Source organism: Protopterus annectens, chromosome 17.part0 (assembly GCF_019279795.1).
Source record: "Protopterus annectens isolate FY-2018-M chromosome 17.part0, PAN1.0, whole genome shotgun sequence".
Classification (NCBI taxonomy): domain Eukaryota; kingdom Metazoa; phylum Chordata; order Ceratodontiformes; family Protopteridae; genus Protopterus; species Protopterus annectens.
In genome coordinates, this window is record NC_056751.1 from 276,111,319 (window position 1) to 276,138,860 (window position 27,542).

A 27,542-nucleotide genomic window follows, 5' to 3' on the forward strand; every position below is an offset into this window, starting at 1 on the left:
GCTAAACCTCACCACAACAATAAATAGAACATGCTGGAGTGATAGATTCCTGACACAGAGACTCCCCATGCTTTGGAACAAAATTCCTAACTATATTAGGCAGAGCCCCTCACTAACACTCTTCAAGAAAAACCTTGACGAGTGGATGGGTAACAGAAAATACACCCCTGGGATCACGTCATTGGCTCTGCTTGACAAAGGCTCAGTTAATTAATCAATGGGGCAGCGAAAGCCGACACACTCTGGCAAGGCTTATTAATGCCCTTGGGCAGATATCCTAGTACCTACCTATGAACCTATGAAATAATGTTCCCCTTACAAACTCCTATTTTTAGCTGCAACTTGCAAGCAGAGGCGACCCCCCCCCTCCCCAGAAGGAGGCACACCTGGATTCCTCAGAAACAATAATGACCTAGTGCACCATTTAATTCATATTCCAACCTGTAAGTTGAAAGTCTCTATCTTGTTGCTTCAAGGCCTTTATTGAATCTACTTAAGTGAATTTTCTACTTTGAGTATATGGCTCAAGCTGCTGAGTCTGCTACTATCCTTGTAGAAGTTTCCAGTGGCTTTAGTGTATCTCGCTGATCTAGCATCATAATTAAGTTACATATATTATTTACAAATTTTTAGTTTGAAACAATTATTTTCTCTTGCTTGAATAAAAATGACTAATTACAATGCACTTAGAAAATGTATGAATTTGAACAGTCCTTTGCAACTCTCACCTCAGTTTCTAACAAGTTCATCAGGAATTATTTATACAGTCATACCATAGGCCTGCTCATCATGAGTGACTAATTAATGTGACCTGAAAGCATACAACTCACTGCATTTTTATCTGTTGCCAATGACAGCACACTGCTATTTATTAACATCTTTTATCCCACCTAAACAATCTACATTAAAAAGTCCTTAGATAAACTACTACCTAGCCACACCTGCACAAAGTTAACATATTGCACGGTGTACCACATAACATATTACAATTCATTAAAAATAATTTCTGACATTTTTTACCAAGAGAGTACAGACTTGGTGAGCTATGACCATTCACCTGCTTGGGTTTCATCACTATAAACTCTTTAAGGAATTATACTGTTACCAGCTAGAAAAACATTTCACGTGCACAGCTCTGCTTTTCCTTTAGTCAGCTGTATCCATTAAACTATTCTGGCATCTTAACTTTAATTCAGTGTTTCACACTTGCAAGGAGCCTTAGATTCTCATAAGTTGCCTCTGTAAATCATTTCTGAGAGACACGCTAATTTATGAGTATACCACTGGTGCATTGAGCAACATACCTAGTAAAATCTAGTCTTCAAAGAACCTTTCAAAGTTCAAAAAAGGAGTGATTGTGCACTTCAGCTATACCAGCTTGTTTAATAAACAATATACCACCGTTTACTAAAACAAATGTATATAAAATATAACGTGGATGTCTGTGTATATGTAAAAAAAAAAAACACATATGGCTCTACTCTGACCCATCGAAAACACAGTTTATCGAAACTGAGTTACATGAGTCTGTTTTCGTGAAAGTGCATTTATTCAAAAATACACTTTCACAAAAATCAGTTCAGCATAGAGAGGTCACCGGTTCCAGGATCCTGTGGTGGTGCAGGTATGTTGTATCTTCAGTGGTGTATTGGGAGGGGAGTTTGTTGTAGATCACGGTACAATGAGGATAAGGGAATATTCCCTTTTCCCCACTGTAGTGCGATCTCAGAGTTAGTATATATTAGTATTGGGGGGGGGGTACAGCGGCGCTTGCCCCTCTACATAAACTTGTTTTTTTTTTATTTCCTTTTGTGATTCAGTGACTTGATTTTCACAAAAGTGCATTTTCGATGAGTCAAGTAGACATATTTATATATATATATATATATATATATATATATATATATATATATATAGAGAGAGAGAGAGAGAGATTCACTTTATATGCTTGAAGTCCTAAAATATCAAATTTCAGAATCTCGAGCCCATAAAGTAGAAAATCTAAAACACCAAAGCAGTTCTGGTGTTGCGCTGTGTTCGTGGATTCAGGTAAATGTTTGTTTTAAGGGTTTTGGGTAGGGGCTGTAGTGTGTGTTAGTGTGTTTTGTTACTGTGGTGTGTGTGTGTGTGAGGGGGATGTAGCTTGTGTGGTGGTATTCTGTGTGTTTGTGTATGTAGTGCAACCTTGGAGTTAGTATATTTAAGTAGGGGGGGTGCAGAGGGGCTTGACCCCCTGCTTGTAGGTAGGATTGGGTTGTGTGTTTGTTTGTGGGGAGGAAGGTGTGTGTATGTGTATGTCTGTGTGTTGTATAGAAATCGTGATTTTGAATTTCTCGCTTATGAGTGTTCGGTGTTTTAAGTTTTCCACTTTATGGGCTTGAGATTCTGAAATTCGATATTTCAGGATTTCGAGCATATAAAGTAAATCCATATATAGCTATAGATATAGATATAAATATATAGATATAGATACATATAGATATAATACAATCTTCAGTGTTCACATTTCACATTTTTAAACCATCACAATTTTCTCATATATTGGGGAATATTAGCTTTTAATGTGTACTAGTCTTAAGCATACTACACATTTTCTTTTGCTGCATTCAGTTTAGCGTAGGTGGAACACACCTACAACAACCGTATACTTAAAACGGTTCTCAAACAGAATTGGATAACCCAGTTAATAAATTAAATTACTAAATAACAAATGTCTGTTTAAGTAAATATTATTGTATATCACCTCCTTTGGCGTTATTGTTAGCTACAACCTATAAATGTCTAGGTGCTAACTAGTCCAACCACAAAAATCATGATGCTGTGAAGTGTAACACAACTTTAAGTGTGTGTTACATATCAGTAGCGGTTTGTCAAAAAATCACCCTTTTTCCCATCTTCCCCCAAACTCAAAGTATACACTGACTAGTATAAGGAGGTTAGCCATTGAAAGGAATGCTGCCACTATGTGGCATTTCACCTAACTGTACTATTGATCACTTAATTGTAAACCTTTATGGTGGTATGTACTCCAATCTTACCCCCACCCAAACATTAACATTCTTTACCAAAACCTCACCTTTAAGCCACCTAACCTGGACCAAAACACTAAAGGTGGAAGTGTGTCCATATTCATTAAGGATATCCACATCTCCAGGCTAGTTGCTCAACATAATGCATCTGAAATTATCCAAGTGCAACTAACACTGGGCAAGACTGCAACCCAGGTTTTAGCTTGTTACAGATCCCCCACCATGCCCCAGGATTCCCACTCTTCATTTCTTAAGATACTGGAAAATATTAAGGTGCAACCCAATGCCTTAATTATGGGTGATTTCAACTACCCCATCATCAAATGGGAAAACTACTCATGTACCAACTCATTCGCTCAACGTTTTCTGGAATTCATAAATTACAATGCCTTGGATCAGTTTATCCACACCCCCACCAAGGGCAGCAATATCCTGGACCTGGTCATTACCAGTATGGGTAACCAGTGTTCCATACCAGAGGTCAACTCCTTGCTGGTCAGATCCGACTACAAGCTAATTACCCTAGATATCCATATCCCACCCCCAACCCCCATCCCCCATTAAGGAAACCACTGTCAAAAACTACTCCAAAGCCAACTTCAGGCTTCTTAAGACAGAAGGGGCAAACTTCACAACACCCATGCAGATGGAAAATAGAGGTGCAACTGCTGAATCTTATACAAATGCAGTGTATAAGCACATACATGAGTGCATGGATTGTGCCATCCCCAACAGAAACAATATGCTATCTTCCAATAAATGGAAGCCAATCTGGTGGTCCCCTACCATAAACAAACTGTACAACAGAAGGAAGAAGCTGTTGCAAAAAAAGAGAAATCTCAAGATTGGATGAACTCCCTGGTCAGCCTCAGCAAGAACCTGAGCTCCCCAGTTATGAAAATAAAATTGCCATTAATTTCAAAGACAACCACAAAGCATTCTACAACTATGTCAGGAATCTCAGTGACAACACTCAGATCTGCTCTGTGCTACAGCACAATGGCACTAAATATACAGAATCAGCCAATATTGCCAACATCCTGGCAGATAGGTTCAGTTCAAATGGATGCAAAGCCCCTGTAATCAAGGATAAACAAGTAAAGACTGAAGTCTCCAAAGCCAAGAACACAGCATCCATGGGACCAGACAACATCCCAGGCTGTGTACTGCACAAACTACAGAACAAACTGGCACCCCACTTTAGTACCATGTTCAGTCATAGCCTCGCCTCAGGCTATGTGCCTACTGAATGGCACACAGTGACTTTTATCCCACTCCACAAAGGGGGTGCCGCCACAGACCCGAGAAACTACTGCCCCATTAGCCTAATGAGTCTGTCTGCAAGTCCATGGAATGTATCATCTTGGAGCTTATAAACAAAGACATAGGTAACCTCCAAACCTTGGACCCCACTCAGTTTTGGTTTGTAAAAGGTAGATCATGTCTACTAAACCTGATTGACTTCTTTGAAGCAGTCACCAGAGGCATAGATGAGGGCAAGGTAGTGCACACAGCCTATCTTGAACTCGCCAAGGCTTTTGATACCAACACCCACTCTGGAATTATAGATGAATTCACTAAACTGGGCATAAATCCCTATGTTAAAAGATGGGTGGCCAACTGGCTCACTGACAGAACCCACACAGTAAAAGATGCAGACTCCAAGTCCGACTTCAGATTAGTGACAAGTGGAGTATCACAGGGTTTGGTCCTGGGTCCTCTCCTGTTCAGCATCTACTTCTATGAAGTGCAGACCAACACAGAAGGTCTTTGGCTAACAAAGTTCATAGATGACTGCAAACTGGGAGCCATGACAGAATCACCTAATGATGTAGACATTCTACAAAAGGGCCTCACAGAGACAGATGCTTGGTGTCAAAGTCATGGCCTCAAGCTCAACGCCAAGAAGTGCACTGTCATCCCCTTTGGGAAAAACTTGGTACCCATGAACTACCACATAGGTGGTAGCTCACTAAACAATGAAAGTGTGACAAGAGATCTCGGGACACAGGTGGACAATAGTCTCTCCTTTGATAACCACATCACCACAGTAGTCAGGAAATCCTTCTACATGGCACACCTAATCACAAAAGGGTTCTCTTCTAGAAAAAAGGAGGTCATTGTTCCTCTGTGCTCATCCCTCATCAAACCCATTATAGAGTACAATGCCCCATTTGGCATGGATCTCACAAGACACCTACAACAATTGGAAAGGCCACAGAAATATATCGCTAAGAGGATTACCGGCCTCAAACCGATGCCATATGCAGACCGTCTCAAAAATCTCCAGCTCTACTCCATTGCATATCACCTACTCAGAGGCGATCTCTGCCTAACATACAAAGCTATGTCAAACCCAGAGCTGTTGGACATGCTACACTTAAAGAAATCCCAGTCTCTCTGAACCACATGCTCCAGGGACCTAAACCTTGTCACCACAATAAACAGAATATGCTGGAGGAATAGATTCCTGTCACAGAGACTTCCCATACACTGGAACAAACTCCCATTCATGTCAAGGAAAGCTCCTCATTGGCCCTCTAAGAAAAATCTTGATGACTGGATGGGAAATAGAAAATTCACCCCAGGGATCACTTCTGCGGCACTGCTTGACAGGGGCACAGGAAAATAATTTTCTTGGGTGGCGAAAGCCAGGGAACCATTTTGGATAGGCTTATATAGGCCCTAGGGCTGATAGCCTAGTACCTACCTATGAACCTATGTCTGTTAAACCTGGTGGACTTCTTCAAAAATGTCACCAGAGCCATAAATTAAGACAAATCCATGCATGCAACCTACCTTGACTTAGCAAAGGCCTTCAACACAATACCACATTTGAGTATCATTGATAAACTCTCCCAGTTGAATATCAATCCTTATGCTGTCAGGTGGGTTGCTAACTGGCTCACCGACATCACACTCAGTCAGAGTTGGGGACTTTACCTCAACCAGCAGACCTGTCAGCAGTGGGGTTCCACAGGGGTCAGTGCTGGGCCACCTACTGTTTTGAATATACTTCTCAGAAGTTCAGGCCAAAACAGAGGGGCTGCGGCTGACTTTATTTGCTGATGACTGAAAATTAGGTGCAATCATTTAATCCCCAAATGATGTCAGTACACTTCAAGAGGGATTTAACACAAATCAGTGATTGGTGCCAAAGCCATGGACTCAAAGTCAATGCTAAAAAAATGCATTAACATCCCCTTCAGTAAAAATGATATCCCTGCAGATTATCATATAAATGATAATACCCTATGTAAGAACTCAGTAGTGACAGACTTGGGAAAGCAAGACAAATGTAGCCTAAACTTTGACCATCATTTGTCTACTGTGGTAAGGAAGGCATTCTATGCTGCTCATCTCATTAGCAAAGGCACTGCCTCAAGAATGAAAGAGGTCATAACTCCCCAGTACTCAACCCTCATCAAGCCAATAATTGAGTACAATGCTCCCTTTGGTATGTACCTTATTAGGCACCTGCAGCAACTTGAATGACCTCAGAAATTTCTAACCAAGAAAATTGCAGGGTCTCCAACACATGTCATACATTGACAGACTGAAAGCACTGTCACTGTAGCTTACAGACTACTTAGAGGAGACTTGTGCCTGGCATGCTGACCAATCTCAGATCCAAACTTAATGGAAATGCTGCACATCCACAACTCAAAAATGGATAAGGGTCACTTGCTCCTAAGGCCTTAACCTGGCCTGCGACATAAAATAGGACCTGCTGGAGAGGTAGATATGTCTCCCAGAGGTTGACAATCGTCTGGAATAGGCTACCAATTCGCATCATACAAAGCCCCTCTATGACCTTGTTTAAGTGTAGCCTGGGTGGGAAACCATAAATTCTTTGTAGAGATTTCACCTATGACCCTCCTAGATATGAGAAGTCATTGCTAACGAAGAACTTGAGCTTAGGCTAGATCCTTTACATTAGGTATCTCTAGTGTCATATTGGGTACACACGGCCAGGCTTATAAACACCTTTGGTCAGTAGCCTAGTAACCACCTATGAACCTATCAAGTAACAAGAATATTCTTGCCTTCAGTCATCTAAATTTTTAGAGGTAATAATCTTACTTGTGTGTTGGTGCACTCTCAGAGTCCACTGCATTTTTTTCAGGATAACTGTTGTCATATCCCTAAGAATTTGGTGGGGAGAGGTACTTAGGAGGAAGCAAGCTCAGCAGCAGGTGGCCAAGAATAATTAGATGTAGACATTAATTTACCATTACAGAGTAGGAGCTCTTCCTGGATATACAAACAGAAGGCAAACAAGGTACTCCCAACTCAAAATTGGACAACATATGTATAGTTCAGGCAGGCAGAAATTGGCAAAAAGGATGAAGTGAAGAATAACTGGGTATTTTATATTATGCTCCCTTCACAGTGGGATCAATTCAAGATAGTGGCATTGGAAACAGCACCAGTACCAGTGTGGGTAAAATTCATTCACAGTATCAGTGGACATATGAGAATAACAGATAAACATCTTCAGTAAAGGTAATTAGGTGGCTTACACAAGGGAACTACAGCAGTTTAGAGACACTAGGAGGGTGCAAGGTTGTCCAGTTGTATGGCTCATAGCAGTAAAACAATGGAGGGCACACATTACACCTGGCAAGCTATCAGCTGGCTGCACAAAGCTATGGGGAGGCAATGCGAGTCTTATGGGACAAACTCCAAAATATATGTTATCAGTAATGCAACAAATTGTTTATCATGGATCCATATTATATCAGCAAAAGCTCCCTTTAATGAATGCCATTTCATCAAAAATGCTGTTCATCAATTCTGCTCTTCTGGGGGGCTGTGCTCCCCTGCTAATTATATATACCAACAACAAGATTGCACTACAGTGAGGAAAGGACACATTTTCTGATCCTTCTTGTATCGTGCTTTTACTATGAACAGTTCTATGAATGGCATGTTCGATGTAAGTGCACCGAAAATGCCATTCGCTAAACTGAGTTTTTGATAATATAATAGGGACCCGTTTTTCATAGCCTGTTGTTTATCAGCCCTATGTGGAGCATTTAGCTGGTCAAAATATGAATACTCTAAAGATAAATAGGCGCAACCTATGACCGATCAGAAGGTGCAGTACCAGTGGCTGGCTCCAGCCTCAGGGACAATGGAATGGAATATAGTACAGTACCTACATTACCAAACTGTGCCCCTACAACACAGAGGCCCACTCACACAGTTTCATCATAAACTGGCATTTAAGAAGCAGTTTTCTGCCATGAGAAGACTACCCTGCTTACCCAACTTCACTTGAGGGCTGTATTGTAGAAAACAGTGGAGTGATGAAGCTTGGACCATAAACATATACCCCATGCTCAGTTAAATTCTATGCTCATTTAGCATAGCAGCAGTATCTTCTCATGTGCAGCGGGCAAGGACATCATGCGAAAACATTAAGAAATTAGGAAGATGGAAGTACAATGGTTATGAAAGATAGCTGAAAAGTAACCTCTTCTACCACACCTAACATTGCTCTATTTTATTTGCAAAACCTGGGTGCTACATGTAAGACACACATTACACATTTCAACAATACCTTTTGTTGACTGGAGCTTCCTGCATGTTTGATCACCTGGTACCTTGCCGATGCTCATCCATGTGAATGGAAATGGGTCTACTTTTCTTCATTGAAGTTACATTACTTTGAAAAAGAAAACTGACCCCACTTCAGTGAAAGTGCACTTCAATGAAAGTGCACTTCTGCTGAAGTCTAGGCACCCGATTGCCTCACAAATAAAAAAACACATGCTTTTGCAGGGGGGCAAGCCCCCCTGCACCCCCACACCCCCCACTTAAATATACCAACTTTGAGATAAAACTACAGCAAGGAAAAGGGAATATTCCCATTCTGTGCTGTACTGTGATCTCCATAGTCAGTTTTCAAAGTTTCACTACTTCAAGCAAGTGGGTTCGGAGAAGTGAAGTTCAAAGTAGTGAAACTTCGAACAAAAACAGTAGACACAATGGAAACACTTGTCTTGTATATCACCTCCTGGAACATGTTGACATTACTTGCAATATACTGCGGTACGTAAGGTATAAAATGCAAAATTTGTGTTAAAGCCCAAATTATATTTATACTGAAGCCACATAGTTTGCTAAGCTGTACACCCTTCCACAATCCTTACTGTTGCCTACTATTCATGGCATTGCTTATACCAAAGGTTCAAATTGATTTTTGAAATGTGCAGTTCTTGCTTTGTATGCCATTCTTCAGCAGACAGAGTGCTGCCCATCAGTAGAGTACATGGCCCATTCCACCCTGCTTGACCTCTTACAGCTATGCAAAACTCACACCACCATGAACACCCATAACAAAGACTATAATATTTTATAGACAAAGAAATGAAACACTGCTGGCACAACAGATTTCTACCCCTAGGAATCATGTACTTATTGAATAAACTTCCCATGCATGTCAAGCAATATTATACATGCTCTGTATTCAGTAATATTCTGAATGAATAGCCTGGAAATCATAAATCCTCTTTGGGGTATATAGGACAGTGCTTCCTGACCATGGAGCTTAACTCACTCAACAATGTTTGGGTTTAGCTGACTACGCTTATTGATGGTCTTTTTAACTGCATGTCTAGTATATACCTATTAACTTAACCTAATATATAATTACCAAGTATCTTACAAATGTGCATGTTGCATATAGAATACATATGCAGACAAAAAATCAGTTTATAGATGAATGTACTTCTGTAATCCATCTCATTTGAATGTCAGTATATGGTCATTAGTATATACTAATAACCAAACCAATTTTCATATTACCATGACTGTGCTACAGATATCTTTGAATTGCACGTGCCCTGCATGACAACAATTACTGTACAGTTTAGTTTTACACACTGCTATTTTTACTTTCTTAAGACCCTCTACTGTGTTTTATGTCCTGGAAGAGTACCAACTATACACACACATAACAAGGTACCTGTAAACAAGCAAGTAATGAAACAACAAATATATGTGCACTGTACTTACTCTTCAAGGTACCATGAATTAAACTTAACCTCTGTTTGAAATCATTTGATTTATTCCCCTTATTTCTTTATTCAGCTACTTGTTTGTTTATTTATTAATTTCAGCTTGATAACCATGTACGTGACCATTTTGAGTCAACCTGAGCTCCATGGTGCAAGACAAAAACAGAAAATTGAAAATAGAATAAAGAATTATACCACTTTCTGAAAGAATGTCAAATGGTTTCGCAAAATGCAGAAGTGGAATTCAAGCAAGATGATTGCTGAAAAAATATAAGAAATGAAAATGTGGACAAACTATAACTACAAATTTGCAGGCTAGAATGGCATTATTGCTCATGCCTGAAATATTTGTATATACATATGTAAAATGTATAAATATAAATAAGCTGTTTAATAGAGTGGCTATGTTAAGTATAGAAGGATCTCTCCATTTTTTATTTATTTTTGTAGATTTGTGTGCAACGGTGTTCTTTAAACTAATGAGTTTGCATTTCAGATGTTTTGCATTGTCATGATTAATCAGCAAATTGTCTATTGCAACAAAATATCACACTTGCTTTTACTTGCATTTTACACTGTTTCACTGTAGACCTCTTACATTATATCAAATGTTTCTATCTATGCCTAGATATGATAGTTATGAAACAAATAAATAAAACTATGACTTCACATGGAACCTGTGTGTCTGCTTGGTTACTTATTTATTTTGCAAAATAAATGAAACTACAATTTCACATGGAATATATGTCTGCTTACTTATTTATGCATGAAGTTGTACTGACTAGTTCTAATTACAAACTAAAAAGTCTGTCTAGTATATATGAATATACATGCACTAAAAGCCATTCATTTCTTGTGATTTCATGACATTTCAGTTATAATTGAAGGCATGCCTCTCAACCTTACAGTGCAGAGAGAAAAGCCTTGACAGAAACATTTAATTGGTTAAAGTAGTTAAAGTCCAAGATAAAAGAGTAGAGGCCAGTAACTTTACTCAGAAGTGTTACACAACAACAGTAAGATACAAGCGAAAGACAGAGTCCATATTACTGAAAGATGACTAGTTACTCCCCAGGAAATACCCTCTACCACTTATCCCCCAACGGTTCCTAAAGCATGGGTCCTCACTGTGCTGTGCTTTACAAAGCTAAACATAGTACAGCAATGAACTCTGGTGACATCCAGGGATGCCTCCTATATAGTGTGAAAAATTACCCCTCAGGCACACTACAATGTCTATTCAGCAACAGCCTCCAGACAGGCTTTGTCCCTAGGGATTGCAAGACCGCAATGGCCATCCCTCTACATAAAGATGGACCATCAACAGACCCAGAGAACTACAGACCCATAACTTAGACTAGTCTTATATACAAGGCCATGGAAAAAAGTTATAATTGATCTAATAAATACATAGGAAATCTTCAAACCATGGACTCATCCCAGTTTGGTTTCATCAAGGGTAGGTGGTCACAGCTACTAAACCTAGTGGACTACTTTGAGAAGGCCATGTGAGCCATGGATAATGAGAAAAAAAGTGCATACTGCCTACCTTGACCTGGTAAAGGAATTCAGCATACTACCTCACTTGGGTATTGTAGACAAACTCATAACTTTAGACATACATATGTAACCTGATGGATAGTCAAATTGCTCATGGATAAGATGCATGAAGTTAGGATGGGGGAATCCGCCACCACTAACAGGCCTGTTACTAGTGGTGTTTCACAGGACTCAGCACTTGGATCTCTACTGCTTGGAATACACTTCTTTGAAGTCACAGCAATTACAGAGGGTCTTTGGGTGACCAAATCTACAGATGACTGCAAGTTGGGTGTAATGACTGATTCCTGCAAAGATGTAGATATCCCTGAGAAGGATCTGAGAGCAAAGTAACTGGTGTCAGAAATAAAGCCTAATACTCAATGCCAAAAATGCATATTTATACCCCTTGGGAGGATGACCACCCCTGAAAGTCACAACACTGATAACACTCTAAGAGTAGACCCAGTGGTAAGGGACTTGAGAACTCAATTTGACAGTAACCTGAACTTTGATCACAATGTGTCTACGGTGGTGAGAAAATCCTTCTGTGTGGGGCAAGTTATAAATTGTGGCATGGCATCCAGATCTAAGACCATAATCCCACTATGCTTAGCCTCATTAGACCAGTAATCCAGTACACTGTACGCTTCAGCATGTACCTAACCAGGCATTTGCAACAACCATAGTGGCCACAGAGATTCCTCATTAAAAAAGTATGGGGTGTAAATAACATGTCCTATGTGGAAAACCCCAAACCCTTGTCCTTGTACTCAGTTTCCTACCGACTACTGAAGGGCAATCTATACCTACCCTACAGGGCCTTCTCAAATCCAGCTCTGATGGATACACTGCACATTCACAAAACAAACAGCACCAGAATTACCCAATTTAAGTATCTAAATGACATCTGTGACATAAGTAAAACATGTTGGAGGAACAGGTGTGTGCTTGAGAGATTACCCTTTTCCTGAAAAGACTACATATTTATGTGAAACTGAGCTCTTCTTCAAAGCCTGTTCAAATAACATTTGGACTAATGGATGGGAAATCATGAATTCAACCCTGCTTGTCACCTATGGCCTTTATGGACAGCAGCAGCTTATAGATGCTTTAAGGTACAGGCATACGTCAAAGTCTTTCTAGTCCTTGGGCATTGATACTTACGAAAACTAGGGCAAGAATGGCTAGGCTTAAAAAGGCTCTAGGGCCATTAGACTGGTAATCTCCAATGAGGATTTCTTGTACTGAGTTGTAAATGCATGAAATTGCTTTCCTTACAAATTTATGTAACAAGAAGATCCAGGAATACATATAATAACCAAAATCAGCTATAGTGGAATGTAGAAAAAGGTAGGATACTGGTTAGCAATTAGCTTCTCTTTAAATAACCTATACTTTACTGGGTATGACACTGATGTACACAATGTACTTTATATAGCATACATCATAGACAGAAGTAAGTTAAAAAATAAAAAATACATCTGGGTACACAAGTCCCAGGATAAAAAATCCTCATATGTACACTAGTTCCAGGACTGTAAAAACTAACAGTGTAGAAACTTCAAGACACAGAAACATTCCAACAATGGTGTTAGGCCAGATTCAGGGGGAGGATGCCCCTGCCCCACTGTAGAAAGAAGTAGTAGTCCACAAAAACAGATAGGCCAGTAAAGAGCCATAAAGATGATAAAGTGGACTACTGAGAATAAAGAAAGAAATTATGTATTGTTACTATTATGCAAGAAGCCCAGAATTTTTGGATATAAGATATTCAAAAAGATTAAGAGAGAAATCAGAGGGAAAAAAGCACAGACTCTACATGGTGTCCTACAGGGGAAGAGTTGTACAGATCAAGTGCTTTGGGCATCTACTGTGGTGTACATTATCCTCAAGATAGGAGTACACAGATCAGAGACTGCATACCATGGCTGGGCTAGCCACTTGACAGTGTAAAATATGGCTCTAGGTGATTTGGTCTTGTTGACTAATGTCACCAAGGGGGCATGGGTAGTTACCGCTGATAAGTGGGTTGAGGGCCTGTCCTACTCCAACCTACGCCAGGGACCCATACTAATGGTGGGAGAGGTATATGTGCCCTACTGGCCAATGTGTGCCCACCATAAAGCCCAGCAGCATTGGGTCAATAAGCTATTGGCCGGCTGGTGTCTAGCTGCCCAGCCTGGGTTACCTGGGATAGCTCTGTTGAGTGAAAGTTGGACATAAAACCAACCAACCTGCCAAACATGAACTGAGAATTGCTATGCTTAATGAAGGTCCACTGACAGAACGCAGCTTGAAAGTGGATGACATGATGATACTGGTGATCCAAGAGACAAGACGGAAGGGCAGTAAAGCAAAGCCACTTGGCTTGGGATCCAGACTCTACTACTCGGGAGGGGGACAGGCTAGGGTTGTGATAGTGAGGAAAAGAGTGCATTCAGACAGCAGTTGCAGGACCTACTAGATAAAGCAGGACAACATGAATTGGTGTTGATAATGCGTGACTTGAATGTACATATCTGGATAGACAGAAAAGGATATGAGGACTGCTTGGGTCCACATGGGTGGGTCAACAGGAATAAAGGAGGAGAAGCCATTCTAGACTTCTGTCTGGCAAATGGCTTGATAGTAGCCAACACATGGTTCAGAAAGAGACAGTCACAAGATCACATACAAGATTATCCAACATGCAACTCAGGTAGACTTCCTCTTAGTAAGGAAAAGGCACTGGGGTTAGATCCATGCTTGCAAAGCCATCCCCAGTGAAACAGTTGGCCCACAGCATAAACCACTAGTTGCCACAATCAGCTCCAAGCAGTGCTCAGAGAAGAATCTAAGGTCAACAGAGACCAGGCTGAAGACCTGGAAGTTAACTGGAGAGAAAGGACAACAGTTCAAGGAATTACTCAGGGCTCTAGCACCCCAAAAAGAGGAAGAAATAGGTGGAGTTGAAAAAGAATGGCAGCGCCTAAAAATAGGTCTATATTACATCAGTGAAATGACATTACAGTGAATACCATTTCGCTGACACATACAGATTGATCTCTAAAAACAGCAAAAACCCAGTCCACTGATTTTTTTCCCATGGAAAAATTGGTGAACCAACAAAACACAACACATAAAACATTACAAAGTGGTGGGCTTTGCCCCCCACACCCCCCCCCCTAACTAAATATACCAACTCCAAGATCGCACTACAGTGGGGTAAAGGGAAACGTCATGGCTCAGGCCAAGTGATTTATTTCCCTGGGAAAGAAATCGCTAGCCTGAGCTTTCTCTCTTTTCAGAGCTCGATCTGTATGTGTCGGTGAAATGGCATTCACTGTAATGCTGTTTTGCTGACATAATATAGACTCCCTAAAAACAGCATGTGTTTGGACTACAGAAAATATATTTGGCCAAGCCAGGTATGGAAAAAAAGTACATAAGGAAAGCTGGTGGTAGAATGTAAAAGTCTAGGAAGGCATCAAAAGAAAGAAGGAATGCAAGAAGAAAGAAGGAATGCAAGAAGAAGTGGGAGATAGAAAAGACTGACCAGGCTAGGAAGGACTACTGGCTGGTTAACAATGAAGCTAAGAAAGAAGTTGCAATAGTGAAGAATCATCTGGAAAGTGACTCTGTAAGTGGCACAAAGAAACTGTATCAGGTTACAAGGCAAAAAAGATAATGAAGATAGTCAGACACCCTTCATAAGGGATGCCAGCAACAACCTGCTCACTAGTCCTCAGGAGATCAAAGGCAGACAGAAGGAGTATTTCTAGTAGCTTCTGAATGAAGAAAATCCCACAGAAGCTGTACTGCCACTGAAACAGCTTACAAGTGAAGAGGAGGAGCCCACCCTAGAAGTAAGAACAGCACTAAGGAAAGTGAAGTCAGGGAAAGCAGCAGGCTCAGATGAGGTTACAGCACATATGATAAAGATGCTGGGTGAGATAGGGGAGAAATGGCTCTTGTGGATACTCATAGCAGTGTAGAGAGAAAGGTGTATTCCAAATGACTGGAGAATAAGCATACTCATGCCAGTGTACAAGAAGAAAGGGGACATCCACAACTGTGGGCAGTAGAGAGGCATCAAATTCCTATCACACTGCATGAAAGTTCTGGAGAGGGCGATTGATAAATGGATACTCAGAGTAGTAGATTGTAAGATGGGAGATGAGCAGTTCAGTTTCAGATCAGGTTGTAGCACAAATGACTCGATGTTTGCAGTGAGACAGATAGTTGAGAAGAAGCTAGAGATGAGAGAGTCCAACTGAGCATTCTTAGACTTTGAGAAAGCATATGATAAGGTCCCAAGAAAGCTGATCTGGACAGTACTGTAGTAGTCTGTAGTCCCAGAAACACTGATAGAATTAGTGCAGGCTATGTACAAGGACCCAATGACACAAGTATGAACAGTGTTTGGCCTTATAGAGGGATTCCCAGTGGGAGTGGGTGTACACCAGGGTTCAGCTGTGAGCACACTGCTGTTTATACTGCTGATGGACTACATTAGCAGACAGGTTGAAGGGGACACATAAAGTTGCTGTATGCAGATGATGTGGCATTACAGGCAGACTCTGAACAAGAACTTCAGCAAATGATAGGAAAACGGAAAGCAAAGCTGAAGGCACATAGTATGAAACTAAGCATAGATAAGACACTGGTAATGACAGCAGATTGGGGAAATCAGCAGAAGCTGAGAATGGAGATAGAAGGGAAAATAGTGGAACAGGTAAACAGCTTCAAGTATCTGGGATGGTGGTTGAGGAGAAGGGAAGTCTGAATGAAGAGGTCTAAGCTAGAATCAGAGGGGGTGCAGCTATTGGTATAGAGTCTCAGGTGTAGTCTATTACAGAATAATTCCAAACAAGCTGAAAAGTAAGGTGTACAAGACAGTGGTGCAACAAGTACTACTGTATGGTACAGAAACCTGGGCAGTAAAGGCAGAACAGTTAAAGAAGCTACAGGTGATGGCAATGAAGTGCCTGAGAAGGGTGGTAGGATGCACATTGTGGGAACAGATGAATTGAAGGCATAACAGCAGAATTCAAAGTAGCTCCAACTGCAGAAAAGATCAAAGAGAACAGATTATGGTAGTTTAGACACATGCAGAAAAACAGAAGACAATCTGGTGAGGAAGATTTTGGACAGACAGGAAAAAGATAAGAGGAAGTGAGGATGTCCAGCAAAGAGGTGGATGGATTGTGTGAAAGAAGATCTGTGACAGTCAGGCGTGAGTATTGAAGAAGGCAGGAGTGTGCACTGAATCGTGAGAGTTGGCGACAGTTAACATGATACCCCAACCCATTGTACAAAAAATGGGAAAAGGGGGGGCTGATGACTGATGATGATGATGGGAATGAAAGAGATCTGATTTGCTGCAATATTTATGCAAAGGAGAAAGCCAAAGTAATCAGTACCAGAAAGCATCTCCAAAGATATTTGAAGAGAAATACAGGCAAAGTATTCAGATATGGAAACTTTCACAACACAAAAAATAAGATCACCAAAGTTACACTAAATACAACACAAAATTCTAGCCAGCGGGGCTGAGGTGTGGGGGGAGGGTCACAGCTGGGTTTCTGTGAAGATATATTACAACATTAGTAGACCTGTTCCATCTTGTTATTGAAGCCTTGCAACTAAATATTTTTGTGTGTGTGTGTGTGTGTGTGTCCATGCATATATTTAATTTACTGAATCCAAAATGTAATCATTTTTCAGTCATAAACCATAAAGATCCAAAATGCAAGCACACATACCCCTCTCAGCTCTTCCAAATTTGGAAGAACACATCTAATTTGTTCTGAAACATTTGCTCCATCCCTCCTACATCTGGAAATTATTTTGGGTGAATAGCACTCACTAAGAGTACCATTTCCCTAAATATTTTATCTTTGTCCAGAATTCTGAGGTAAAAGTTGAAAGATATGACACATACATGCACACAAGATTGTGCTAACACATATGCAGCTATTTCACACATTAGTGGAGTGGGTCACTTTTTCCGCTTTTGTCAGGGTCCAACCTGTTACAGAAAAAAAAGAAGTTATGTACTCCCCATAATGTTCCATGTTTGTTGTCCAGTATCTCACCTTCAGTCTTGCTACCTTGGGTTCGGAGCCAAGGCTCGGCCTATACTAAAGCACGAGAGCTTCTACTGGCTCGAGGCTGAATACCTATTCCATAGTGCTTAGCGGCTATTCCCCAGATCTCGTTTGAGAAGGAAGGTTTCCATGATATGTACAATATCCAAAAAGATAATATCTGAAAAAACATATTGTTAAAAAAATAACAAGAAAGGGCAAGAAGGAAATCAGACCTTATCTGCCAATTTCTGAGAAAAAAATCCTCTAGATACTCCAGGAGGGAGTTGGCTGGGAGGGATGCAAGACCGAAGGCGAGATACTGGACAATGAACATGGAACGTTATGGTGAGTACATAACTTCTTTATGTTATGTTGTCCCATTTTGCCTTCAGTCTTGCTACCTTGGGACAGAGTCCCAAGCACCTTTTTCTTGGGTGTCTCAAGGGAATAAACTCCTCAGGACAGTGGAACCAAAGGATGCCCTGTTCTGGGAGGCCACATCTACTTTATAATTAGTAATAAAAGTATGAGGGTTAACTCATGTAGCAGCAGCACAAACTGAATCCAGTGGAGGTCTGGATTGAAAGGCAATGGAGGTAGATACCGCTCTAGTTGAATGCTCTTTGATTTTCCCTGATGGTTCCTTGTTGTGGGAATCATAGACATACGTGATGGTTTCAGTAAGCCATTTGGACAAAGTCACTTTTGAGACTGACAAATGTTTTTTTATTTTCTGAATAGGAGACAAACAATTGATCTGACTTCCTAAATTCTTTGGTCCTGTGCAAATAAAAACACATCCAGTTGATGAAGATTATACTCTGCCCTGTTGCCGTAGTTTGGAAAAAACACTGGTAATTCTATACTCTGGTTTAAATTGGCTTGAGAACAAACTTTCAGTAAAAAGGAAGGATTTGTTCTGAAGGAAACTCTATCTTTATTATGGAAGATCAAATAAGGTGGACGGATAGACAAGGCTTGTAACTCTGACACTCCTCCTGGCTGAAGTAATTGCTGTCAGGAAGAGTGTTTTCCAAGACAAAAATGTTAATGAACAAGATGATGCTGGTTCAAAAGGGGGCAGAATCAAAGATGACAATACTAGGTTGAGATCACAAGGAGGAGGAGGTCCTCTGATGAGAGGTCTTAACAGAAAAGTACCTTTTAGGAAGGCTTTGCATAGTCTGTGAGACATTAGACTAGATCCTGATTCTCCCACATGATAAATAGAAATAGCAGCTAACTGAACTCGGATAGTGGCTGCCGCTGCCCCTTGATTAAATGTTTCTGTTAGAAATTTCAGGATTACAGGTATAGATGCTGTATAAGGATCTATATGTCTTCTGTCAGTCCAACAAGAGAACCACTTCCATTTGCTTGCATAGAGATTCCTAGTCGTCTGCTTGTGCGAAGAGACTAGAATGTGATGACCTGCAGGGGACAATTCCTGAAGCCTGGCTAAGAGTGGAAGTGGAGCAGCCAAGCTGTCAGTTTGAGGGTGTAGAGTGCAGAATGGAACATTCCTGACTGATACGTCAGAAGATCCAGCTCTGGGTCTAGGATCCATGGGGCCTCCTGAAGGTAGGGCGAAAGGAAGGGGAACCAAATCTGATGAGGCCAGTATGGTGCAATGAGAATTAACCTGTGACTAAACAACTTTGCTTTCTGTATGAATTTTGGAATCAAAAGAAATGGGGGAAAAGCATAAAGAAGACCCAAGGGCCAATCGTGCACCAGTGCATCCCTCGGTGACTCTCTTGCAGGGGAAATTAGGGCAAAGTAGTTGCTGCATTTGGAATTGAAGGGAGTGGCAAATAGGTTGCAGCAAGGCTGACCCCATTTGTGAAAAATTAGGTTCGCAACTTCCTGACTGAGGGATCACTCGTGAGGCATGATAATCACTCTGCTTAGCCTGTCTACTATAATTTTGGATTTCCCTGGGATATGTGTTGCTGTCAGAAAGCGTTGAGAAGATATCGCCCATTGCCATACTCTCTGGGCCTCTCAACATAGAGGGTAGGATCTGGTTCCCCCTGTTTGTTGATGTACCAAACCACCAACATATTGTCTGTCTGAATTGCAATAGTCCCCTTGGGAAGAGAGTCCTGAAGTGCTTGCAATGCCAGAAGCATGGCCCTCATCTCTAGGACACTGATATGCAAATGGTACTCATGATCTTTCCAAACTCCTTGGACCGTCTATCCCAGATAATGCCCCCCCACCCTATCTGGGACGGGTCCGTGGTTACTGTAGCGATAGGTTGAGGAAGTGCAAATGGTCTGCCCATTGTTACCTGAGTGGAATGAACCCACCACAGTAAGTCCTTCTTGCAGGAAGGAGTTATGAAAATTTCATGAGACATGGGTAAGTCCTGCATGGACCATTGGGTGAAGAGCAGCCACTGCAGTATTCTCATGTAAAGTCATGCCATGGGAAGTAGTGTTATCGTCGCTGGCATAGAGCCTACCTAGGACTTTCAGCACAAATCTTGCCTGTACTCTGTTCTTGTTGAGTAAAATAGTCACTTGACTGCGTAGCATCTGTATCCTTTCTTGAGTTAGCTTTGACAACATGTCATTTGTATTTAAATCTGTACCAATGAATGTAATATGCTGTGATGGCAACAAGGCAGATTTTTCTGTACTTATAGTAATGTCTAGTTTTGAGAAGATAAATAGTGTAGTCTCTTGCTTTGATCAGTAGTTGCCTGGTGGTGGCAGTTTGGAGCCAGTCATCTAAGTATGGAAATACCTGGAATCCTTGGTGTCTCAGATGAGCCATGACTACTGCCATTCATTTGGTAAACACCCTGGGGGCTCGGGTGAGCCCAAAGGGCAGAGCTCTGAACTGGTAATGACTGGCTCCCAGCCAGAAGCGTAGAAATCTTCGAGCACCTGTCCATCTTTATGTTGTAGTACGCACCCTGAAGATCTAACGAGCACATCCAATTGTCTTTTCCCAAGAACGGGAGTATAGACTGCAGTGTTACCATCCGAAACTTTGATTTTCTCACTGACTTGTTTAGTCTGCTGAGATCCAATATGGGTCTCCAGTCCCCTGTCTTTTTTGGAACTAAAAAGAACCTTGAGTAAATTCTGGATCTGAACTGTTCTGTGGGGACTTCTTGGATGACTCCTTTTTCTGGCAACTTTTGTATTTCTAGGGTTGCTTGATCCCTTTGACCAGGTGGAATGTCTGGGATAATCTTTGGTGGATGAGGTGGACATTGGAAGTGAATGTTGTATCCTCTGGATATAATGGACTGTACCCATTTGTCTCGAGTCAAATTCAGCCAGGCTTCTGGGTACAGCGATATCCTCCCCCAGATTGCCTCCAGAGGTGGACAGATGGGCCTCCTTTCTGGAACGCTGGAAGGGCCTACCAGAGAAAGTATCTCTGTCGCCTTGATTTTGTGGACCCTCTTTGCTGCATGGACGGTGTCTTCCGTTGTTTCCCCCCTCAGGATCAAGAGTGTCAGATACGGCTCCTTTGGACTTATGGAACCACATTTTTCTGCCCTTTTGACCTTTAGGATAAGGTCTGGTAGGGGCGGAAAAACGGACTCCAATGGCAGACAGAGTCTTACCCTCTTGTGGCTACTGGTGAGAGTTTCTTTTACTTTAGGCCCAAACAATGACAAGCCATCAAAGGGAGTGTCAATAAAGGAAGAACAGAAGGGTTCTGCAAACTCACAAAGGTGCATCCAGGAATGTCTATGAAGAGCTATTCCTGTGCCTGCTGCCCTGCTCACTCCATCGGCTGCATAAGATATGAGCCGCATGGAGGAGTTAGATATGGAGGTTAAGGTTGCAAGCTGGCAGTTAACCTTATTAGATAAGTCCTGGGTTGTAGCACCTTGCAGGGTATCTCCTAGCTCTTTTAGGAGATCCTTCTGAAGTTTTGTGAAATGCAACAAATAATTTAGTGACCATAAAGTAAAGGCTGCTGAAGAGAGCATACGCTTCCCGTATCTATCCATCATGCAAGATAGTTTCAGCTAACTTCTTTTTTGTGGCTGCTGCCACTACCTACCATTGTATCTACAGGAACCACTTTAGTTAAGTACTGCATTTCTTCCGGGGCCGTAATGAACTTATTAGGCCTCCGCGGAATGGGGTCCACTGAGTCCGGAGAGTCCCACACCTTCCGGCTCACCAAACCCAGGAGAGTGTCAAAAGGTGGAGACACCCAAGAGGTGGAGGGGTGGGAGCCAAATGCCTCCAGGTATACCAAGTCATCTTCAGAAGGGGAAAGGGACTACCAGCCATCCCCCTGTTTAAGGATCTCCAGGATGTATGAAAAGGAAACATCCTCAGAAGGGGACCGTGGGGACCCTTCTGAATCCTCTAAGTCGGTATAACAAGTGACAGACTCAGGGGAGTCTATGTGTTTCCTCTTACTCTGCCTCTTCTGAGGGACCTCCTTGGGGGGGATGTTCTGGAGAGGTATCGGAAGAGGAGGATCCACCCATTGTGGCTTCCTGGGGCACTGACTCTCTATTCTGTTATTGATGGAGAGGTAATGAAGAGGTGGATACCAGTCCCTTAGGGGGGAGAGAGGCTGGAGCCGAAGGTTGAGTAGACTCAGAGGAGAGCACATTCCACATCACCTCAAAGGCACCACGGTCCAAGGCTGAGAGAGACTCCGGCCCCGAGAGACCAGGAGACCTCCCCGGCACCAAGGAGGGTGTCTCCGAGGCAAATATGGGAGCTGAACTCACCTGAGCTGAGGCACCGAGTGGGAGAGCTGACTCCAACTGGACTCTCCCCCCTAGAGCCGACCAGGGAGTGTCAGCCCCCAGGTCCCCTGATGGATGAAAGCATCGAAAAAACCAGAGCAGACATCAGATCTGAGATATCAGTAGTGATTACTGGCTCCAGTGGATCCAGCACAATGACTTCCATACTCTCTGGCTCCAAACTCGTCCGAGTTGGAGGAGGAATAGGCATAGTAGAAGGTACCAGTGTTGGCTCCACGGTCCGATGGGCTGGGCTCGAAAGAATTTCAGCTAGGGGCTGGGTCCGAAGAAACCTCTTCACTACCTGCTCCATGTCCTCATCCGATAACCTGGAGGATCTAGAGGAATGACTGGAAGACTTGTGGCTACCTGCCACTGACTGTAATAAAGGAGAGACTGGCACTGAGCAAACAGGCTCCAAGGACAGTGGCCGGTTCCTCTTTTGGCTCTGCAATGGCTCCGATGAGACAGATGGAGCCGAGGGAGAACCATGTTTTTCATCTCCGATAACCCTTGGCCTCATGCCTGATGCTGCTTGTCGGCTCAGACACTGGAGCCGATGAAGCAGACTTTGGAGTCTTGTCTGATTTTTTAATCTGACTTCCTTCATCCACATTCAATAAGCCCCTCAGTATAAGCTTATTCCTCCTTTCCTGCAAGACCATGGCACTAAAACTATGACAAATGGAACAGGAGTCTTGAAAATGGAGTGGACCAAGACAGTACACACAACTAGTGTGTCCGTCAGTAATGAACATCTTCTGAGTGCAGGAATCACACTTTTTGAATCCTGACTTATGTTCCTTAGCTGGTTCCTTAGACATAGTAGCTATAAGGAAAAACATTCTCAATAAAAGTTAAAACAACAACTATAACTGTTAAAGAGAATGCAGCAAAGAAACAAGTATCTAAAATAAAGTACTATAGAGATATATATATATATATTTTTTTTTTTTTTTAAAGAGAAGAAAAAAGGAGAAGTCTCCAAGTTAAACAACTATCTCCTCCTAAACAGATTACTCCTAAAAGGCTTATAAAAGAGAAAAAAGGGGCAAGAATCCTCCAATTTAAAAAGGGATTCTTGTGGAGAAAATAAGGCCCAAAGAAAGATAGCCGTAAAATAAACTTACAAGGTTTGAAAAGGGCTAAAAATAGTACAAGACTGTTACTATAGCACTAATACATAAAAATATCTAACAATTTGACAGAAAAGTTGGAAAATACATAAAATATAAAATTTTCCAAGCCTGAGCCAGTGAAGACAATCCCAAAGCTTCAAGCGGCAAACGAGATCTGGGGAATAGCCGCTAACACTACAGGACAGGTATTCAGCCTTGAGCCAGGAGAAGCTCTCAAGTTTTAGTATAGGCCAAGTTGGAGCTGAGGTTTTGGCTCCGAACCCAAGGTAGCAAGACTGAAGGTGAGATGGGACAACATAACATATCATGTTTATTGCAGTCTTTGGCAAAAACTGTTTACAATTAAAAAAACAAGTGCACTCAGCAAAACAAATACAGTTTCTCCAACTGTCTTATCAATAAAAATGGTCTGTTGCCATGGATATGAACTTTCCCACTACGTCTGTTACCAGCTTGGTGGATATGGGTATCCTGAGGCAATGTAGAAACTGCCTCATATTTATAGACAACTAGTAAATCATTAAACAAATTGATATGGAATGTGAGAGGTGTATTTACACAATGTCACTGGAGGCAAAGCTCTCACATAAAAGCACTCCTAATGTCCATAACATTGTCAGTAGCACACACACTGCACTGATCACACACAATTCAAAGCAGAAACATAGACCCATATATGTTGAGGCATTTACATGTAACATACCCAAACCCCAAAGACCTCCTAGTTGAAATACACATAACAAACTCCCCCAGCAACCCTGAATGCACTCTTTCAAAACAACACCCACATCAACCCATGCAGCCCCATCTCATGGAGCATTTACTTCTAACCCTATATGGCAAGACACCAGAGAATGTAATATTCCAGTCAATGGAGGTACCATTGTCAGATACACTGACATCCCTCTCACCAGTCTGAGTAAAGAGAAAGTCACAGTCAGTTGCTTATGAGGGGCCAAGATCCACCACATTACAAATGCACTCAGGTCGTTGGACCACAACTGCCAGTATGACTCCATGTTGTCTTAATCCATGTTGGTGTAAATGACCTTTGAGGTACCTCCCTAGGCAATATGAAGAGGGACATTGTGGAGCTCTCAGAATGTGTCTCCCCTACAGATGATCAAACTTATAAAAGTCCGACTTTCATATGGCTGAGACCATGTGAACGACTTTTGAAAGTCCGACCATTCTAAACACAGATCTCCATACAGCACGGAATGGGAAAATTTCCCTTTTCCATACTATAGTGCGATCTTGGAGTTGGTATATTTAAATAGCAGGGGGTGTGGGGGGCCCAGGGTGGCTTGCCCTCCTTCTAAGAACATGTTGGTATTTTTTTTTAAGGTGTTCGAACTTCCAAAGGTTGTTCAAATGGTCTTGGCCATATGAACGTGTATATAAATATAAATATATATATATATATATATATATATATATATATATATATATATATATATATACAGACACACACACACACACACACACACACACACACACACACACACACACACACACACACACTACAGTGGAGGAATGGTTAAATTTCCCCACCATAGTGCAATCTCCATTCAAAATGATGAATCCACAACAGCAAATGCTAGTGTGCCTTCGCTGTTGTGGATTCAAACATTTAAAAATCAATGTTACAAAACTTTGGAAGAGTGACATTCAACCTTCCAAGGTTTGTGTTACTGTCTTCCAAGATTTCGATGGTAAACCTATATATATATATATATATATATATATATATATATATATATATATATATATATATATATATATATATATATATATATATATATATATATATATATAAAATATCACTAGCCTCATATTGACCTATTCTAGTTACTGTAACATTCTCATTTTTCTGTGTATAACTTCGGAGCTTTTCTCCTTGGGCCACTGCTGAAAAATGGCAATAGCTCAGTCGGACTACCCAGTCAACAAATGTTAAATATAAAAAAAAAAAAGTCAAACCATAGGGTCCTCACACATTTTAAGGCCATGCATACATGTATGTGCATTCACCTTCCTAACTGCATTAAATTATATTCCTTGTATAATACAGCACGACTTATTAGTGTGTGTTTTAGATTTGTAGTTTTGAACATTTTTCCAGTAAGCAATGAAACAGAAGGTATGACCCAATAATGACAAAACTGCCCATTTCAGAACATTTAACCATAAAAAGGCCTCGCAAACTTTTGTCTTTACAATCCCCCTGTATCTGTCAAGAAGCACAACTTCTGCAGAAGTAAAATTCATCGGACTAATTCCACATTACAGAGATTAGTAACTAATAAAGAGGCTGCTACTAGCAACAATTTTACATTTCAGTATTTCATCTACAAATTCAGTGCCTGCTGCCCTTGTAAGATTAATTGCGCAAGTTACATTAAATTCAAATTGGTAAACTGGTAGTATTACAATAAGGAATGACTAAGAAACTGACAAGTTCATAGTTCCTAGGCATCTTATACAATGGAGGACACACTAAGGAATGCAGGCCCCTATACCCCCTTAAAATGCACCAATTAATCAGCACCTAGGGCATTACATACCATGCCTCCATACCTCTCAACCTATTAGCACAAGAAATCTGGACAAAGCATAAAATAATGGGGGGAACAAAGGCTTCAAATTAGGGACAGATTATAAATATTGTTCTTATAGACATAGAAAGTGCTAGAGTAACATTATTTGTCACAGCATGCATTTTCTGAAGAAAATGAAGTTTGAAACTCAAATGTCTGACATTATTTAGTTATTTCAGTCCTCGGTGTTGTGCCAGAAAACCACACATGTTATGAGGAGTAAGCCAAAAATATGAGGCAAAAATCTGGACAGTCTACAAAAAAATGGACAGTTGAGAGGTATATTTACCTCTCAACCCCTTAGTACAAGAAATCTGGACAAAGCCTAAAATAATGTGGATACAATGGCCCAAAAAACAGGGACACGTTTTAAGTACTGCTCTTTTTAACTTAGAAAGTTGCTAGAATGACATGATTTGTGTTCATAGGTAGGTACTAGGCTATCTGCCCGAGGGCATTTATAAGCCTAGCCACAGTGTGTCAGCTTTCGCCGCCACATTGATTAATTAACTGTTCCTCTGTCAAGCAGAGCCAATGAAGTGATCCCAGGGGGTGTATTTTTTGTTACCCATCCACTCGTCAAGGTTTCTCTTGAAGAGTGTTAGTGAGGAGCTCTGCCTGATGTAATTTGGAATTTTGTTCCAAAGCATGGGGAGTCTCTGTGACAGGAATCTATCCCTCCAGCATGTTCCATTTATTGTTGTGGCGAGGTTTAGCTCACTAGAGCGTGTGGCTCACAGTGACTTGGATTTCTTTAGGTGGCGCATGTCCATTAATTCTGAGCTGGACATGGCTTTGTAAGTCACCTCTGAGTAAGTGATATGGCAATGAGTACAGACAGAGTTTTTTCAGTCAGTCTGCATAGGACATATGTATGAAATCAGTAATCCTCTTGGTGAGGTACTTTTGTGGTCTTTCCAGCTGTTGGAAATGTCTTGTGCAGTACATCCCAAATGGGGCATTGTTCTCTATGATGGGTCTAATGAGTGACGAGTAGAGGGGCACTATAATCTCTTTATTTCTAGATGCAAACCCTTTAGTAATTAGATGGGACACATAGAAGGATTTCCTAACTACTTTGGCAATATGATTGTCAAAGGAGAGATTACTATCTACCTGGGTCCCCAGATCTCTTATTACCTGTTCTGTATTAACGGGGCTGCCAACTATGTGGTAATTCATGGGTGTTTTGTTTTACCAAAATGGGATGACTATGCATTTTTTGGCATTTAGCTTGAGGCCATGACTTTGACACCAGGTGTCCGTCTCAGTAAGGCCCTGTTGGAGGATGTCTGTGTCAGCCAGAGAGTCAATTATGGCTCCCAGTTTGCAGTCATCGGTGAACTTGGTTAGCCATAGTCCTCCTGTGTTTGCCTGTACTTCTGAGAAGTATATGCC